The 20234-nt window shown below is 42.6% G+C and overlaps 1 protein-coding gene and 1 long non-coding RNA gene across 2 annotated transcripts in view; both read right to left on the bottom strand.

Moving 5' to 3' along the window:
- The window catches only part of LOC135239818 (uncharacterized), a 39994-nt gene extending 36504 nt beyond the window's left edge, over positions 1-3490 (bottom strand). The window contains exons 1-2 of the long non-coding RNA XR_010325502.1: positions 3432-3490; positions 2281-2348 (exon numbers count right to left, since the gene is read on the bottom strand). This is a non-coding gene — a long non-coding RNA (uncharacterized LOC135239818). The remainder of the gene's footprint in view (positions 1-2280; positions 2349-3431) is intronic.
- acads (acyl-CoA dehydrogenase short chain) overlaps positions 1-20234 on the bottom strand; it is a 276335-nt gene that overhangs the window by 61821 nt on the left and 194280 nt on the right. The window lies entirely within an intron of this gene.

Consider the following 20234-nt stretch of genomic DNA (forward strand, 5'->3'; position numbering starts at 1 on the left):
TACAAGTCCGCCCCTATGACAATCACTGAAAGGCCAAACAGAACTGCACAGGCAGCTTCTCACAATACCCCGGTCATGACACATGTACCACAATTGATGCATGCAAACCAATCCTCGCTGATGCCCACCAGGAAGTCACTGGGGGATTCCTGTAGCCCTCAATAAGCCCTGAGCTACAGGGGCCTGGGAAACCTCTGGATTACAGTAACAAATATATTCAGTGAGACAGTGAGCAGCACAATCCATAAATGCAGTGTAACAGACCCTGCTTTGACACCAGGGAGGTGGTTGTAACCAACTATGTTGTGATGTTGCACCGACATAGCAATGCACAACTCCAAAAAGGCTGCCATTGTGATGGGCCAGGCTCTGCTGCATAGAGACTGCATATCCACCAGGGATATATTCATCAGGGAGAGAGAAAAGTTTGCTGAGCACTTAACTTCGGCGGGTAGGCAGTGGCAGAGCTGCTGCAGCGATATGCCTCTGCTCTACTACCTTCAATATATGTACCTAGAGTAGCTAGCTAGCTATCTGGAACCTAGCCAATGCTTTAATAAGGCACTTGAAAGAGTCAGCCGCCGCTCAGCAGGGGTAATTGCCAGCTGCAAGGAGCAGTTAAGGCGACTGCTGCCGCTGTAGGTGAGAGCGAGGAGAATAAGGGCTAAACGGAGCGCGCGGCGCGTGAGCGTGCCATGCCACCGAAGGCAGAAAAAGAGGAAGCCACTCGTCTGGCGTGCAAACGTGCCGCTGTGGAGCACGGCCCCCTGCGGGTTACGGCCGACACGCTACCTGGCCAACTCTCGTTCTGTAGGGGCCAGGAAAGAGTCCTCGTCTAGGGGAGGACTCTTCCGTAGTGCCACGCTACAACGCAGCATCTCGGGGCGGACCTGAAAAGGAACCTCGGACGCCGTATCTCTCGTGCATTTACTCAGCCTATATCGCACACGGTGATATAACAATAACAGACTTGTTACGTTCAATGGATTTAAATCTTTATATATTTTTGTTTTCATAGTGTTTGTTTTTAATGTGTGCATGGCCTAATTACCAGAATACTTGAATTTGATTTCATTTGCTCTCAGAAAACCTATGAAAACAGAGCAGTTGTCATTAAAGCAGAAACCCAGGACATATTTCAGAAATATTTGAACTACTCAGCATCTCAGGGTCTCTTGCTCAAGATGTGCGTACAGTACATTCCAAATACAGGTCCAACTGAATGGTTTAAACCAAGTTTTGTATCAGGAGGAGAAGCGCATGAAATTAAAACCCACCAAAGTCCGCAGTGCCCAACCCCTTAGTGTAATTCTCGCAATAATATTTGTTCCTAGCTTTAAAAATTAATCCTTGGGTAATCTGTGGTGCAACTCTCTTTCCTTGTTGTCACATCCATCTTAATTAAAGTAAATGTCACTGGTGAACTAAGCAGAACCTTCAATTTGAAATTGTTCAACAGTAACTGTTTCAAGAGAACATCAGCAAATGATCTTGACTCTGAACGCATGTCTGGCGCCCCCTGCTGCATTGGAGCTCACCATCGGGCAACCTCCTCAGGGAACAGGATTCAGGGGTGTCGGAGCTGCACGCGGTGCACACACACACACACACACACACACACACAGACACACACACATACGCAAGATAACACACCGCCAGCGTGGGAGAAACAGCGACGGACGCGGTTAATTAACTCCTGTGCCCGCGATCATTCCCCTGCGTTCTCAGCGCGGGGAAACGGATGCTTGTTTCTCCTTAGCCCCACACCCCCCACACCGCGCTTACTCTGGGCCCATATTGCAGTCACGAGGCCCGTGTTACCCAGACAGATTCATCTTGTTAGAATTGGCGGTAATATAGCCCACCAGGACCAGTGTTCCTCCAAGCAATTTAAAATAATTATCCTGAGACTTTGGGCCAGGCACTGGGTCTGCTGTAGAGCTATAATGAGGACTGTGTGTTTGTAGCCACACCACTGCTGAGTGGAAGTGGGTAGGCTTTTCATGGTATAGCGTACAGACTCGGCTTCATGAGGAATGGATTATCATTGGAGGCAACAAGAGTTTACAGTATTCAAATTCTTCTGCATCCTCAAGTTTTAAGCAGTCAGTGTCTCCAGAGAAAGATAAATGAAAAGAGGGAAAATAGTATTTATATATGTGTATATATATATATATATATATATCAGCACCCATTGCTGCTGCCAACTCCGTTATTGATTCAGGAGAGAGCAAGCATGCGCTCTCCTCCAAAGTATGTGACTCAGATGGTGCATCTTACCACACTGCAGTCCGTGGGGCTCCTCCATGAATTACAGCAGTTCCTGATGAGTCACCCAGCAGCCCTTTCTGTGGAAAGGTTAAATTGTTTATGTAATCCAGCACTGAAGGCATACTCATATTCTAATATTTTTACCCCATTTTATCTTTCTATCAAAATCAATCTGTGAGCGCATCTGTAGCTACAACTGATGAGATCCGATGTTAAAGGTGTAAATGCACAAAAGTCTGTGAGAAAATAAAGAGGCTAATACTTGAATAGGATTCACTTTACAAGTGTATTAACTAGCAATGATGTACCTATGTCCTGCTGATGTTACATATTCCAGTGGAACAATAGCAGTCTATACATTATTGCTAGTTAATACACTTGTAGACTGAATTACTTAAAGTGAAAGTTATCCACAGCATCCTATTCAAATATTAGCCTTTTTATTTTTTTCAAATACAACATAATATGCATATGTCCATGGCTATGGATAACTGGTACTTTATGTGAATTGTAGCTACCTTATCTGACCTGTGTTCTGTAGTGGTTCCAAAGTCCTTCGGTATGCAGTTATTGCAGTTACTGTACGTTGCTTTGGATAAAGCCACTGCCAAATAACTGTTATATTACATTGTTAGATTCCTGACGTATAGTTAGAAATAAATGACTAAAATATTTATTTAATTATTTTCAAATTATCCTGTGTTTTCTAATCAGTGAACCCTGATGAGGACGGGAGTCTTCGTTTGCAACTTTGTTAGCTTAGTTAGTGAAGTTGGCCACACGTAGCAAAATAGCATGCATGCTGTATCGAATTCAGTTCCCCTAATTGAAATAAATGCAGGTTATCTACCGATGCCTAGGCAGTTATGCTGCGTTTTATCATCGGTGAACACTGATGAGGCCGGGGAGTCTTTGCAACTCTGTTAGCTTTGTCAGTGAAGCTGGCTACACGTAGCTACAGTAGCATGCAGTTCAGTTCCCGATTGAAATAAATGCTGGAGAATTACTAAACTAGCCAAGTTGCAACTGTAAACAGTAACAGCAGTTCCCATAGGGAGAAAGACATCTTGATGGGAGAACATAATTCAATACAAAAGCTCCCCAACCTTGGGCATCTAGCTGCTTAACATAACTAGCTAGCTAAAAGTAACATTACTTACAGGTCAAACAGAACACAGGCCAACTCCACGTCACTTTTCATCCCCTTGGCAAACATCACGCTGTATCTAGGCGTGTTAGCATTCATCATTGCGGCAACCAACAAGGAACAAACACTTCTGGAATCTAATCCCAAACTGCAGGCTCTGTAACCACGCCCACCCTTACTACACAGAAAATAGTGCCACACCCAGAAACGTCCAAAACACATTTTAGAATAACAAATACAGTTAAAAGGTGCAGGAATTTGGTGAAACTAAGTGAAGACATAGATTGCTGGTGCATCATAGATATGCCTTAGCATGGTTATTTTTTTATCATATTTTCAAGTAAGTATTTCTGCATGGTCTGCCTTTGAATACTGACTTATTGCTTTTGATGTGTCACGTACAAATATAGGCTAAACATAACGCTTCACTTACACCAAAAACCTGTGATCATTCTGTAGCCATTTCATGTGGCCAGCCAGCACAAGACCACAACAGAATGCTTGCAAAGTATTGTCCTGGAAAATATTTAGCATTTTGTGCTTTGACCACTCCTGTCTTGTTTTGCAGAGCCACATCCTTCTTTGCACACTTGTGCCCTTCTCTATGGCTGCCACTACAATAGCTCTGTACCATCTGCTTTGGTGCTGTTGTCTGTGGTGCATTGATCTTCTCTGTCTCAGTTACATAGAAATTGATAAGTTGCGTAAAAGATTGCAGCTTCTCATGGGCCTGATATTGTATGAAGCCAGCATGGGAGTCAGCTAGCTACTCCTACCAGCTAAGGTACTACAGCCTACTTTGCATAGCACAAATGAATGTAAAATCAAATCAGAATGCAGATATTGGGAATGCATGAGGCACAGATGCTTACATCTGAACACCATGTCAAAGAGAGATGGTGCAATCAATCTGACCCTTGCACACACTGGCAGCACAGCAGCCTCACGCACACTGGCAATACTGCATCTGAAGTACACACAATCCTCCTCCAGTGACTTGCTTGATACACTTCAAGTCACACAGCACTACAGTGCAGTGCTAGCACTGCAGCTTACCAGTTGCCACACTGTGAAACCCTAGCTAAATAACCTACCCTACCTCACCCCTCCCCAGCACAGTGGGATTGAAGCCACTCACTTCTCACCGTTGCAGACCTCCTGTAACAGTTGGCTAATGGCAGAACCCAGACTTGAATTATCCTTGTCTGTGCTATAGGGATCGTTCCCAATAGTACAGACATGCTATAAAGCATCTTGACTGACTGAGGTACTCGGGAGGCCCCTGGAGGAATCTATCTGATTTTATCAGGGCTGCAGACATGTTATTGTCAGCCGGTGCATCTCAGAGTGCCTGGAGACCCGGGACATTGACATTCCTGTCTTCATCATCCCAAAGGCCATCCAGCATCCACACTGTAGACATAATGACATTTCTCCTTCAGCCATAATTACAGCATGCTTTTCTCAGCTTTGGTCAGAGGTGTGAAAATATCCTTGACGGAATGCACATTTTCACAACTGTTAATCTTTTTTCCTTGTGTGGTGTTACAAATCTACAGGTGGCTGGGATTAATTTTTCATGTTCAAGCAAGGAATTATGAGGAAATAATGTGAATCAAATGCATTTTTCTTTGTGAGTATAAACTGTGGAGATGTGGGAGCGAAATGAATTTGTAATGTAATTATTTTCTACATTTCCACCATTAATGAATAATGAAATGTGAGTATAACCAAAAACGGAAGCTCCACTTGAAGATGAGAGAATAGAGGAAGAATTATATAAATACAGGAGAGGTTGGGTTTATAACGATTATTCAACTCTTTCTGGTATTTTTTATTTTTTTTTTAAATACATGCCAATGTCATATGGCATGAGCACTGAGACGGAGATTGTTTGTGGTGTGAACAGGTACAGTAAAATAACTGAGGACAGGCTTAATTAAAAATGTAATTGATGCATTCCTCTGCTTAATCGCCTGTTGCATATATCTATGTCAACCGGACATCTGTTCTCATACCTGAGAAACTGCCTAAGGAATAAGTTTTAGCAACCTGCTGACCCCACTTACCTGACCCTACTCACCCTATCAAAACCACTCATAGCATCATCCCCCTTACAGTGTACCAATAATCACCTTTCCTCTGTACTTCTGATTGGGTACATAGATCCTTAGTTTTGTCCTAACTGATCCTGGTGTTGCACATTAAAACGTGAGCTCACTTATCTTTCTCTGTTACTTTCACTCGTGCTCTCACACACGCACATACACACTCACATACAGACACTGTATGTTTTCACCCTCACCTTAGTACACGCACTCACAAATATATACACACTCACAAACACACACACACATGCACGCTCACACGCACACACACACACACACACACACACAAAGGGCCCATTAAACTGAGATTGCCAGATTAATTTTTAATGTGGCTTGCACCACTCAATGGCTTGGAGGTAGCAGTGAAACAGCAGGCTTCTACACATCAATATTGGCTCCTTGTAGCCTGTGTGCCCCTGGGACTGAACAGGTTGTGGTGGAGCTTTTAATTAGGTCCACTATCCTTCACTTATATATAAAAATCCCTTAAGATTTCCCAGTCGCCTGTACAGATCTGGTACAATCTTTTTTTTTTTTTTTTTGAGCATGCAATTTACTTTTCAATTTTAATAATTCAGTTACTGATTTACCTAGGCAGGCATCATTGTTTAATCCATGTTCTGAGCTGATTGTTGCTATACGTGGACATGATCTCAAGTGAATACCATATCATTAGTAAAATAAATCCTACGTTTCCGCTTTATCTGTTCAAATAACAGACAATTTGACTGCATCTCCCTGAGGTAGACAGTTCACAAGAGATTTTCAGCAGCTGAAAGCAAGTCTGTTATTTTGACCTGCAGACATATGGATGATTTCCAAATAATGCATATTTTTATGGGGGAAAATGTGCAAAAAATGTGCACAACTTGGGACAGTGTGGAAATGATGGACCTGCTCATGTGAAAAGCTTGCCTGCGTCTTTGTGCAAATGTGCTGTCAGAAATACCATCCTCACATTAATTACACATCACCGTGGCCATCGGTGATGCCATCCCCCCTTTAAAGCACTGTTAGAATTTAGCTTTTATCTCCTCTAATCACGTTTCCTACTAAAATCAGGACAGCAGACACCGTCTCTCTTCCAGTGCAGAGACACCTATTTAAACTGCCTCTTGGCTCACTTAATGTGAAGCATTCTGATGGTTTTACTGTCCCTACCTATGTTAAATCTGTAACTGTATCTTCTAACCCATTTGCTTCTTAATAACAGTACATTCTTTCCCTCTTGCAGGTACTATGACATTTAAATGTATGTTTTAACATTATCTGTGGACTACTCTCAGCTGTGACCCTGACCCTTATTAGGCAAAGTTGCCTAAGCCTGTATGCATTTATGTAAGTTTCTCTAGAGAAGATTGCAGACTAAATGCCTAAATGTAACTTTAATCACCCACTCCAAATCACATAGATGTAGCTTCAAGCTTATCGCTGGCTCTTTCTAATATGAAAAAAAACGACTAGATTTGATAATGCCAAGCCTTGGCTTCCACCTACTTTCAGAATTAAAGTTCGTTATTTTAACAATTACTAAGGTTGCAGATATTGCTTACAGCGACTGCAATAAATTCAACAAGGACCAGTGCGCAGAGCAGACAGGTTTATGCGCAGAGTGTACAGATGGAAGCGGGTGGATGCCGATGAGCACAGTGGCGCGGATGGACTGCAGTCGGACCACGCCGGAGCATCTCGCTTATTAGCCTGCCAGTTGTGGCGGCTAGCCGAGGAGACAGGTAATGGGGTCGTTAGGGCTTTTTCCTCCTGGGCCCTGTCCACCTGAAGGACCAGAGGATAAAACAAGAACCCCGGGGCTTGAGCAGGGCCCTGGGGAGCACCCCTAAACCATCCCCTCGCCTTCAAGCCCCCCATCCCCCAACAGGACTGTCTTCAGGAACCCCTGCCATCATTAATGCTGCTGAGGGTGAGCTGATATCACTGTTCCATTCCAATTGGAATGCTGGCAAAAAAAAAAAAACTGGTTCCCCTGCATAACGAACACACTCTGAGAAATATCCAGATTACGTATGATGAGATTTCTCTGTCTTTCCTTCGTACTAAAGCAGGGATACTCAAATCTGGCCCTCGAGGCCAGTAGTCCTGCTGGTTTTCTTTAGTTTAGTTAATAGATGTATTAATGCCAATGACTGACTAGAGATTTGGTGACCTGGTGTCCCAGATTTAAATCATTCATGATTAGAGGGGAAGAATGAAAACCAGTAAATCGATCGATACACATTTCCTTGGTTGTCCTAATATGGGACAGATAATGACCTGTGTTAGTGACTGTGCCGTGTATCTGTTCATCTGTGAAAGGGGATTAACTAAAATACAAAAGAAAGCATTCACTTAATTACATGAGTTGGATTACTGATGCTGTAGTACATCCTCTCCTAAAGATACACTTTTAAAAAGTGCTATGGCAGAGCAACACAAAAGCTTCTTGAGACTTTATAAAGTGCACATAAATGGGGGATGGATGAGACACTCTGTGGTACTGAAACTGGTCTGAACAGAATTTGTTAGTTGCTTCTTTTTGAGACAGACGCAACGGTCACATTCTCAAGCAGCTGTCTGATGGAGTACTGAGATGTCAATATGGCACATGTAGACACACAAAACAAAAGAAATGTTAGTCATGATGCAAAGCCAAAACAGGCAGTAACAAAGTAATTTGTGGCTTTGCTCTTTGGAACACCACAGTGCTGAAGATGTAGCATCTGAATGTAGCTGAGCTGAGCTGGGCTAGGCTGAGCTGAGCTGAGCTGAGCTGGGTGGGGCGGGGCTGGGCTTGGCAGGGCTGTTGCTCTCACTCTCGCTGGGTACGTCCACATCTCTCCTCAGACACGCGGCTTCACGCACCCCAGTCATGCAGATTGAAGCTGACTCCCAATTACGCCCAGTGCCTCTGCGGAAATGACAGTCCGAGTGCAGAGGAGATAAAACACATCAAGGTGTAAAATGGGCCCGTTCAGCACCGCTGCCGCTTCATCATGGAATCATATCATTCGCCGAGGACTCCGTCGGGCTTCGACATATGTTCCACTCACGGCCGCGTCACTCTTCATTTGTAATTATTTCCTTTCCCCTCCTACCCCCACCCTAACCCTCTCTTGTAATACTGTGCTTGGCTGAAGATGAATACCAAAAGCCAAGATGACTGTGGCAGCATAATGACCTGCTCCAGGCTTTTAATTAATATTTGGACTGCTAATTTGCCAGCAGCTATGACACCCTGTAATCGAGCCGTCCAACGCAGCTAGAGCTATTCCAGGGCTGGGCCTAGTCTTCACTTCAATAGGAGACCTGTAAAAAGACTAGGCCAGCAGGGGGCGCTATTCCCTGTGGACCGAGTCAACGCCAGTGATGGAACAGTCTTCCAGTCTGCTGCCAGAAATGAAGCATCAAACTGAGCACCATAACTGCTGTTAATTAGTGTTCTCATTAAAATAAATAAATAATAAAAGGTCCCCGCATTTCCTCCAGTTCCACACTGTCTGTAAGAGACCTGTCACTGTTTCTGCCAGTACACTGATTAAGAAAGGCATTTAAGACTCCCACCCAGTTAAATGGACACCTGGTCACCTTTGCCTACAATCCACCCTCCACCTGAGACTGAATTAACACAGCTTCTGGAGTACAGACTCATGTCTCTAAATGGACAGATTGACTGTGGATGAGTATTAGTTATTCACTGACTAATCAACATTATCCATCCCAATTTCCAGACCACAGGGCACTGTGCAGCCCTGTCTGATAACCCCAAAGATAAACCAGCAATGTTCCACACTCTGTGTCAGCTTTCAGAAAAATACATTTCTTATTTGCCCTTTTCGAAAATTCTTTATTTTGTCTTTCTCAGCATAGCCACACATAGGTAAAATATTGCCAAAAGCCAGTCCCCCTCCCCCCAGTCACAAGAACACACACACACACACACACACACACACACACAGAAACGCATAAACACGAACACACAAACCACAAGGCCCGCGCTCGCACGCTCCATCAGCCCTGTTTCACCTGGGCCCCGCATTAATCTCTCTCTGTGGCGCGTCTCGGGGAGGGGAGGCCGGGGATAAATGTGGGAAACACAGCAGCCAATATCCCAGCCATCAGCGCTCAAAGAGGCCCTCCTGACCCACATATTACCTCTTCCCCGCTGCCCAATTCTGCCTCATTGGATCAGCCAGGATTTCCTGACAGCACATTACAGGCCACCAGGCAACTGTGCCCAGACCCCCGCGACAGCCCCCCCGCGCTCGCGCTCGCCCCGAAACTGGGGCATAAATTCAGCCCGTCTGGCCCGAGGCATTGAGACAACCGGAGTCTGTGACCTCAGCCTCGCCAGCGCTAACCCTGGACCCTGCCCGCTTAAGATCTCAGATCTCATTTGAGGGGATACCCTCTCATTGCTGTTCAAATCTTACTGCAGGAAATCCTTTGACTTAAACTAGAAAGTTCCTTCAAGGATCGCCCAAATGTGGATGTAAATATCTTTGAATTAAAGCCGGCAGTCTGCACTTTCACCTCATTCATTGTCCTACTTCAAATCCAGAGATCAGAGCCAAAACAACACAAATTGTTTCGCTGTCCCCGTACTTTTGCATATGCAGTTTTGCGTTTGAAGAAAAGTAATTTATTGCAATCCAGAGCTCACTGCCATTTATTTAGAATGACGGAGGAAAAAAGAGGACACTAATATGAGGGTTCTACATAGGAGAGAGGGAGAGAGAGAGAAAGCCGGAGATAGATGCTCTTCGTTTCGTTTTTCTCTCACCGCGTTAATTGCTCCGTGCCTCTCGTCATAGCTGAATATGAAAAAGTGTCTTCTGCAGCTGCACCCATCCTTTGAATTATAAGGAGGGAGGATAGAAGTGTCACGGTATGAATAGCCCTATTCTGTGTCTGATCTCTATGGTCTTATAGGCCTCAAAGCTCTCCCTTTAAAGCCTCTCACGACCACAGAAATGGGAAGATGTATATTCTAAAGGTTCTACACAGCCATTATGTTGAACGTGTCCTCTCTGACTGCCCTTCTGTTGGCCCAATAATTGAGACGGTCCAACTGAGCGGACAGATTCATCAGAGTTATGAGGGTTTTAGCTGAGGTGTCTCCCTTCCTCTGTTGGCAACAGACACTCAGCGAGACAGAAAAAAATGTTGTTGCTATGGAAACACCTGCCAGCCAGGAATCCTCTTTTAACAATATTTTAATTTTCTAAACAAATTCAGCAAAATATTTTACAAATTACAAATTGATTTGGAGTCTTACTTAAAACAAGTCAAAAAAAAAACAATCTGTACATTGTATCTAATAGCAATTTGGGTGGAACTTCCTTGCCAGTATAAAACTGGAAACAAGCTTGGTTTTATGGGATCACCATGGTGATATGATGACCTCTCGTGACCCGTCCCTGAAAGACAATAAGAAATAGAAGAGGAGGTCTCTCTTCCTTCCGCGGAATGGCAGGCGTACCAATGCTGTTAGCACTGAAACGTATTAAAATTCAGCACCACATCAGGACGAGGTCTTCAAGACACAGTCCCGGAGCCCAGAGAGAGCAGCCTTGAACCCAGGCCACTGAGAGTACTGAGAGAGCAGTCTATGGCCTTCTCTGGCCTCATTAGCAATGCACAGCTTTAGAGCATGAGCTGGAATGAATCTGATGAGTGACAGAAAACCAGGGGAAAGGATCACATTATACATACAGCCAGAGCATTAACATATGGGGGGGAGAGAGAGAGAGAGAGAGAGAGAGAGAGAGAGAGAGAGAGATGTTACCTGTAGTTGCTCAGTGGCTACTTAGATTATCATCATGATGTAGGCTTTCATTTCAGATCTGAGCTATTGCATTACCCAGCTGGATGACCTGATTTAAAAGGATAATGATTACCCACAGAATATGCTATTTTTTTCATTTCAGTAAAATTCTAATTGAACAGCATCATTGTGATGAGAATACCTGTGTTTTAATCAATTAATTTGTTTGTTTATTAGCCAGATGTCAAATAAATGGAAATCGTGACGAAAAAAGCTTGAGGATTGCATTAATGACTGGCTTCACTGTATCTGCAAATGTTCCTGGAGCTCATTGAAAATATCCTTGAAATGGAAAGCCTTAGAAAAATCATGGAACGTAATAAAATATACCCCTCCCTGGAAAGCCATTTCCCAGCTTGCAAAATACTTACTGTATCACAAAATGCAATACGTTTGGCTAACTCCAAAGCTGCATGCAATTTGCAATCAAGCTAGGCTGCATTAGTGAGACGATATCTTTACCAGACTACTTTTCTAGCTTATATAGCCTTCCCACCACCATCAGGCAAAAAGCAAAAAGGATCAAAAATTTCTGGTTAAAAAAAAGTGTCTCCACAAACAATATTTTGAGCATGAACGTGTCACTAAGTCGATTTCTCTGAAGTCTTCAAAAGTCCCGTTGTGGTGAGACAGCATCCGATACAATGTTTGCTACACCATAGAAGACACTGGTATCATCAGAATCACTTCCTAGCTGTTGTCTACATTGAGTTGTCCTCCAGTTGAGCCCATTGTCCGTTTCCAGGCTTCATCTTGTCTCCCTTCCTATCCTCACTGAGTTATGAGTTAGTTTCAGGTTGGTATAAGTTCACTGATATTTAATAGCGCACGTGCAACTCACCGGTCTGAGAATGTCAGGACCCACATCTAACACTGTTGCTCACTTAATGCAGATGAGTAGACTTATGTTCTCTTTCATTCATTTTAAGTCACTCTGGAGAAGAGCATTCAAATGTTATGTAATGAATTAACTTATTGACTAATTATTTGATTGATTTTGGTTACTTTCTTGTTGTCCACCTGGTAGGTGGGTTTCTTTTTGGGGGGAATATTAAAATATGACTAAACTAATGTGCAGTGTGTTGCAACAGCAACAATTTATCATAGAGAAGTCAGTGTGACACTGCAAGACCAAAACCATATGAAGACTGTTATATGTATCATTGTAAATGTCCTTGCAAAGTCATTGAGAATGTACATTTGATCTGATTGCGAGCCCTTTTAAATGCTTATCTAAGAAAGTTATATGTTTCACGTATTACCTAATGCTGGCTGTGGCCTTAAGATGATGGAGGCAATTTACTCTTTTTTTTTTTTTTCCTGCAGTATTGGTTGTCCTTCATCAAGAAACTGAACTTTTCTAAAGGGCAAAATTTTACTCTAATTTTCACATCTAAATTAAGTGCAACAATTCTTCCTTGGATCATGCACCATGAAAAGCTTATTTGAATTTTAAGTACGGTCTGTGCACATATAACCACGGCTCTTTGATCAAGTGCTATTTGTGAAATTTGAATATGAATGTATGTGAGTTTAATTTCAATTTTGCCACTTTGGATTTTCAAGCACATTCCTGGCAAATGAAATAGGTGTTGCTCCACACTACGGGTTTTAGTGCCACAAGGGGAAAAAAGTAAATACCTAGATAAAAAGTTTCCCAAATATATAACACACAAACAGTTAAGTAAAAACTTGGACTCTAGCTATGGCCAGATATACAGTGCGAGTTGTTGATCATAGTTCCTGTCCTTGGAGAATATCTGTCTATCTATCTATCTATCTCTTTCAGTCCTGCCTGCTTGTCTGTTCTGCCAGCATGCTGATATCACTAATTATGCATACAAGTATTTATTTATTTTATTTTATTTATTAGGTAGTCTGCTAATGGAAAACAGAATTAAGCCTGAAGCCGCTGCACTTATGGGAACATCTCAGAGCCAATCACCAAAAATAATTACTATCCCAAAGCAGACAGGCAAGACGCCGCACTCAGAGAGACACACTCTCCGGTTTCAGGCGAGTCGGTGCCCCCTCAGCAGTGCATCTCCGCTCGCCATTATGAGCAACAACACTTCCGCATAATTAAGTCTCTGTTTAATTGTGAGTAGACAACGCCGTCGCGTCAGCACGCATTCCCCCCAATTTATCACTTAACAGCGAAGCGTACAGTACACAAAGTACACGAAGGCATCGGCTCAGTCGTCTGAAGGGGAAATCAGAGATAAATGGGACGGCCATGTTGTACTTGTTAATACTGTCAAGCTCACAGAAAGGCTGGGATTGATAGTACGTGTACATAAAAAGATATAAAAATAAATATGCACAATAAAGCTGGAGGTGGACTGAACAAAGAATAGGAAAATGTTGCACCAGGCACACGGAGTTATAAAGAAGCCATCTGCTGCGAAACCAAACAGAGACACCTGTGTGAGGAACTGCCAATGCCTGCTTGCCAAAGCTGGTAGATTTGGATCTAAAAGAAAAGACTTCTCTCCACCAAACGTCATTAACCAGGATGTTGCTAAGCATGTGAAACACACCGTAGAAGTGTCAACAGCCATTTAACAGTTTAACACTTTGGAGTTTGATTCTCTCTATGCATGTGTGGTGTCTGTTCAAATTGATGTCCTTTGGTAGATCAAAAATTAAAATCAACATAAAACCTAAGCATTTTACAGTAAAGATGTGTATCTTTTATCTAAGAGTAGCACCTTTCTAATGAGACTGTAACTGAATGGGAAAGTTGTTTTCTTCAATTAAGGCTGGGATGGATACTACGTGGATTTTAGTATTGTATAATAGAGATTATAAAGTAGTCATAATCAGAAATCCAGAATGACATTTACACAGGTTTGCTGTATTAAACCCCATAGTCTATTAGTATCTCTAATGTCAACATATTCACTGGAATTTTCTTTGTCCAGAAAGTCACATTTTATATAGCAGACTGTTTCAGTACTGGGGAACTGGTATTCGGAGTCTAGTCAACTTAAGGCTGCTCTCAAATCAAAACTACCAATGCCTAGTCCAGTAGCAAACCAGTCATGCTTTCAATGTTATTAATGAGAAGAAAACAATATCCAGAGAAATGCAAATGTTATTGGAGCCAAAAGAAAGAAGGGGAGGTGTACAAAAGAAAGGGGGAAAGAAATCAAGGACGGACCATCTAGAAAAATAGCAACTGGCGTGCAGGCATCTGGCTGGTGTGGAAGGACCGTCCACCTGCCATTCATTTGATCCTCTCCTGTGTTGTCAGCTGCCGACGTCGCTAATGAAAACAAAGGGGAGCGCGGAGTCCAAGATGGCCGCTCAAGAGGGAGTCCACAGCAGGGAGCTGGAGATCTGAGCAGCTCGTTCATCATCTTTCTCCCCAGCATTCATGCCCAGAGCGAGAAAAAAGGCCATTGTGCAGGGGAACAAGAGTAGTTTTCGAGTGTGTTAGCTGCAGGGCAAACAGGTTTTGTATAAAACTTAAGTCTTTCGCTTATTTTTACCAGTTCATTACCGGCAGAGCTGTGAAAGTATTACTGTATCACTGTCAGGCATGTCGTCTCTCTCCCCATGATTCTAAAAGACAAAGCAGCCAGAGTTTAACATGTGCATTTTACAGTCTGCAGTTTCCCCACAAAAGTAGCCCAGTTTCAATTATATTGATAACAGTGTAAAGCAAGCACATTTAAAGGGCTCTAGATCCAGCCATTTATCATTAATAAGGCATGCGAAAAGACGACTGCAACTTGTGAATTCGATTTTAAATGAGGCCGCGTTCTAAATAATTAATGTGCCCGGAGAACACAGTGCCACAACAGTCAAACAACCACGTGGGCGGGGAGAAGAGCAAAACTGAGCCGTGATCTTATGGGCTCTCACGTCAGGGAAGACCCGTCAATTTGCCACAGAGAACCCACAGAGGGGTCCACAAAGCCATGATGTCACAAACCACGTCACCCTGGAAACAGCCAGCCGGAGGAAGCGCCATAAAGCTTTCAACAATAACAGCAACACTTTTGATGAAACTGAAGCTCTATGATTGTAGATCCACTGTAGTTTTACAGCAAAAGACAAAGAACAAGAGCTTTAGAAGGTGGAATGAAAGCCATCGAGACAATAAAAGTCTCTGTTTGTGACATCTCGACGGACCTGGTTTCTCAAATGCTGACTGCTGCAACTTTTCTTCATTGTTTTTTTTTTTTTTGGTTCCTCTCTACAAAAGGGGCTGGCAGTAAACACTGGCCCTGAAGGACTGAGTGTTGTTGGGATAGCTAGGCTCAGGGGACTCTCTCACCGGCTCTACGCAACCAGATCTGAGGCCCTGCTCCATCTTTTCTCTTCACGGGGAAACAAAGAGACTCTCAGGCCCTGTCTTCACTCTCTCTGCCACCACACTGAACCTTACCCAAATCTAATTATTAGCGTGCTAGCATTATTCAGTCGGGTTTGGGCCGACCAGTTACATCCTCCACTCCCTCCACTTATTTAGGGTTTAGTTTTGATAATTTTTCCTTTCTTTAAAATGTTCTTACAAGGCTTGGGTTGAGAGGTTTTTTATCATCAAGGCAGCAGACTGTGCTCATTTTCCAAGTAGGGGCGAATGCCTCTGTCACATTTGTGGTGAGCCTTTAATTTCAGCCCCTTCTTATACATAAACATCAAACGTCTGAAGGGCAACTCGATGATCTTTTACGGCCTTTGCCCCTTTAACACAGCGTGCACACACACACACACACACACACACACACGTACACACAGACATGGACACGGACACACACAGCATCACCTTCGCTCCCTCGTCCTCCTCCTGCGCGCGTGCCAAGACTTAATTTTACCAGGAAAGCAGCCTTCCGACGGTGTATTTGCGACATCTGCCGGTGGACGCGATGCTCAAACTACGGTTATGAAAGAGAAAGACGAAGGAAGGACAAAAGCGAACCAGGGTGGGGTGCGGGGGGAGGTAGGGGAGCGGGGGAGAGGAAGAGTATGGCGAAGAAAGAAAGAAGTGTTGCATTCGCGGCTAAAGGTTCTCCCAAATTCCACACCAAAAAGGGTTGGATACCCCCCAGTAGGAAGACAATGGCGGTCTGGGTCTGTTCAGAAGAAGAAGAAAAAAAAAGAAAAATACGCCGATGCACGTCCCTGACTCCACCGGGGTCAGAGGTCACCGTTCTTGAGATGCAGTGACATCATGACAATGGGACACTTCTGCCACCTTAGAAGAACAAGCTGATCCGTTTTGAGTATGAGAAAAAGGGCCGGCCGGCCAGTTCCCACACGTTGAGTCCCAGTGCCAGACAGAAAATTAAAAAGAAGGGGGGGGAGAGGGGAAAACATTGTCTAGAAACGCGGTGCATGGCAGGACGATTCAGGCCTGTTGTTTCTGTCTCTCAGTGAATGCATTAGAGCGGACGACTTCATCGGAGTCTCATTATCTGCGCTGAGCGCGGCTCTCTCTCCCTCTCCCAGCATGTGTGGGTTAATTACCCAGTCTGCGCTTTCTATTTTGATCTTTACATTACGAGAAACATGCAAATTAATTCTTTAAAAAAGCCAATGAGTGTACAGTCTGTCAGTCAGTTCTGCTGTTCTTTGAATAACTGAAAACTGATCTAAAGAAAAATAATGTCCTCAGAAGTTATTAAAAAAATGTGTTCATCTGAAAGTAAAAGGTTACTTTGTATTTCTGTATTAGCATGGTTTCATATTAGGAATGTGGATTGATAGCACGTCTTCATTGCTCAAATTCACTTTTTAATTATACAAACCTATTGTGAAGCCTAACCTTATGGGATATATGTTTATATTCTTTGAAGGAATAGAACAAACTTTTTAGGACCATAAATTCTATGACTGTTCTTGATATATAGAAAGGTAGATATGGTACATAGATGTATTATCTATATTTACTTCTATTAGCATCCCTGTTAAATTATGAATTCATTTGGAATAAAAAATAACATCCAAATCGGAAAATACAGCATCATTCATTACTCTTCATAATGATTTTATTTAATTTTTTTTTGTCTTACTGTGGAGGTTGGTAATATCTGTATAAAATATATGTTTAAGGAAATAATATATTGCTAAAACACGAGGTTTTTAGAGCAGTATGAATTTTAGACCAATTATGAATGAAACCCACAGCTCTCATTCAATATTGACCATGTTATGGACTACATTTAAGGCTGGATTATTTATCCATCTATTTATTGTCTCTATTCTGACATTTCATATCAATTATGCTGAATATTTAGTATAGAATAATCCCCAGGGTTCAAACTGCCAAGCATTTTGACAGCTTCATTTGTGAATGCTAGCTTTGGATTTCTCCTGTGACAGCCGTCCAACACAGCTTAAAGGAGAAGTTAGTCAAATGACACAAAGCACACTTGAGCAAGTCCATCCTATGACACACGTGCTTTAAGCTTGCAGACTGCTCTCTCTCTACATCGATGTCCCCCTCGAGAGCTAATGCTGTTAACTGTTCCTTACACATTAAATGTTGTGCTGAATGGGTTTGTCTGTCAAAATGGTCCCAGCTATCGTTCTCTTTTTACATTTGTGTCCCCTGGGGTGCAATTAAATTTTAACCTGATATAAACTGAGACTACAAGAGAGTTACAGTCTATTGGCTTCAGCCTGCTCTTTGTGTTTGGCACACAAATACCACACTGACCTCCATCTGGGATTTCAACAAGACCCACACCAGTCTGATATCCCCCTTTGACACAAACAAAGATTATTTAAAATGCGCTGTGGTATTATTTGCATGCACCTACGAAATTACTTTGTGTATTATACAATGTTAAAAGGATAAATGGAGCAAGAATTAGAATCCTGGTTTCTCCCAAGATCGTAGATGCTATGTGAGACAGGAAAAAGAAAATGTATTATTTTTTCCAGAGAATTTTCATATCCTGTCCTCCTTTACTGTTGTGTACACTGTTGTACAGTATATGTCTTTATTCTGACTCAGAGTGATCCATACATGCATCACTAATTACATGAAGCAGACAGAACATATTTGGTGCAGTTCAAAAGCTTGGCAGATTGTCACAATAACAATGCACAAATCTAATGGAATAATTTAAGATATTTAAAAGTCTAGGTTTCATTTTTAATGTCTTCTATACATATGAATTTCTATAAATGGCACAGAATGCCTGGGATAAAAATTATTTGTATTTTATTCTTTGGTGACAAAAAATAAAAATGATATACTGTAGTCTTTAACTCATTCTGTTAAAACTGTTAGACAGTTGTTTAGTAATGTTCCCCACCTCCATCCTTTGTACCCAGTAGAAATCACGGACACACACCTTCACCCACTGATAACATGTATTAACAGAAAGAGTAAAATTTGAATATTAGAGTGTGTATCTTGTAGGGGGGCATCATAATGTGAACAATATAACAAGATAACAAGAATCTCTGAACACACGTTCAGTGTATTCCCACGCACAGTTTGTTGCATGCTTTATTGAAACAGTGCTTTTGTTCTTATTTTACACTTCTGGGCATTTCAGTTGGATCGGACTTCTACAGAGACAGTTGGGCAGGGCATTGCACTGCAACATGTTGTGGATGTGACTTTTCCAGTCTGTTGGCTGTTTGCTTATGGATGCCACCCCATCTGTAACTTGATTTTGATTAATTAGCCTTTCAACTCATCTCTGCATTGTGAAGCTGGGACCACAGTCTCATTCTGAGCTCCACTGACGAGTCAAAGCGAACCACTAGAGGTGCTCTCTGCATAAACACAACCATATTCGGTTTGAGATGAAAACCTCAGTCCTGCCTTTGGCCTTACAATGAAGGGGACTGATATGCAGTTTGGTCACAACCTGTCTGTTAAGGCGAGCACAGTTAGCAAGAAAAATGGAAAATATTCTAACTTGCAATAAAAATTTCCATTGATAAATTGCAATCACCTGTTTCTTGAATGTTGAGACAATGTTATATCATGGCACTCACACGCTGAGAGACTCCCACAGAGAGGAGCTATGCTCATCCCTTGAGACTAGAGGGAAAAAAGACCAGTAACATAGATCAGCAATTGGATATACTGAAGAACAATAATATACTGAAATTCAAATAATGACGAAAAACTGGTCGATGGATAGACATAAATACATAAATTGTGACTTCAAATTGAACTATGCAGGGTGGTCCTGGCGCAGATCCACAACTTTAGACCACAGGACCTGCTGCTTTTAGCTCTTAGTCACCACTTAAGAACTATAACCACAGAGCTGTTGACTGGACAATTATTGCATCTCACTTGGTTTCTTGGGTCTTAATCAGTTGTTGGGTCTTAATCTGCTAAAGACAGGAAAAGCTATGCTCCAAGATGGCTGCAGCTGTAGCACTGCATCCAGTGACTCCAGTGGATCCAGGGTCATTTGATGTATCGAAGTAGTTGCTGCCCAATGACAATGAAACTTTTCCTGCCCTTGCTTTCAATACAGCAAGTTTTGATCTTCAGTTCAGTTATTCTGTTTTGAAATTGTAACAGACTGGCTTATTGACTACGGGTTGTTCATGAAATCCTGTGGCGGATAAACACACAATTCTCATTACATGTACACAAGTGATTCTGCAGCCTCTTTGTCAGCAGACGGTCTCACACAATGAGCACGTTAGCCCTGAGATTCAGAACAGCACATCGGCCGTTCAACACCGCTGAGCACTCTGACACGTTTGTTCTGACTTCATTCACTCAGAAAATGCAGGGCCGTGCGCTCGTGATCGTGAAGCGAATCGTGTTTGCTCTCTGCTAAGACACTAAAACCGCTAGGGCTACCGCCACAAACCTGAAGCGCTCCTGTGCGGCATTCAGGATGACACTGAGTGCGATATCACTGTTGCCAATAGTTACAGCACCAAGAAAATT

This window comes from Anguilla rostrata, chromosome 14, assembly GCF_018555375.3.
Source record: "Anguilla rostrata isolate EN2019 chromosome 14, ASM1855537v3, whole genome shotgun sequence".
Classification (NCBI taxonomy): domain Eukaryota; kingdom Metazoa; phylum Chordata; class Actinopteri; order Anguilliformes; family Anguillidae; genus Anguilla; species Anguilla rostrata.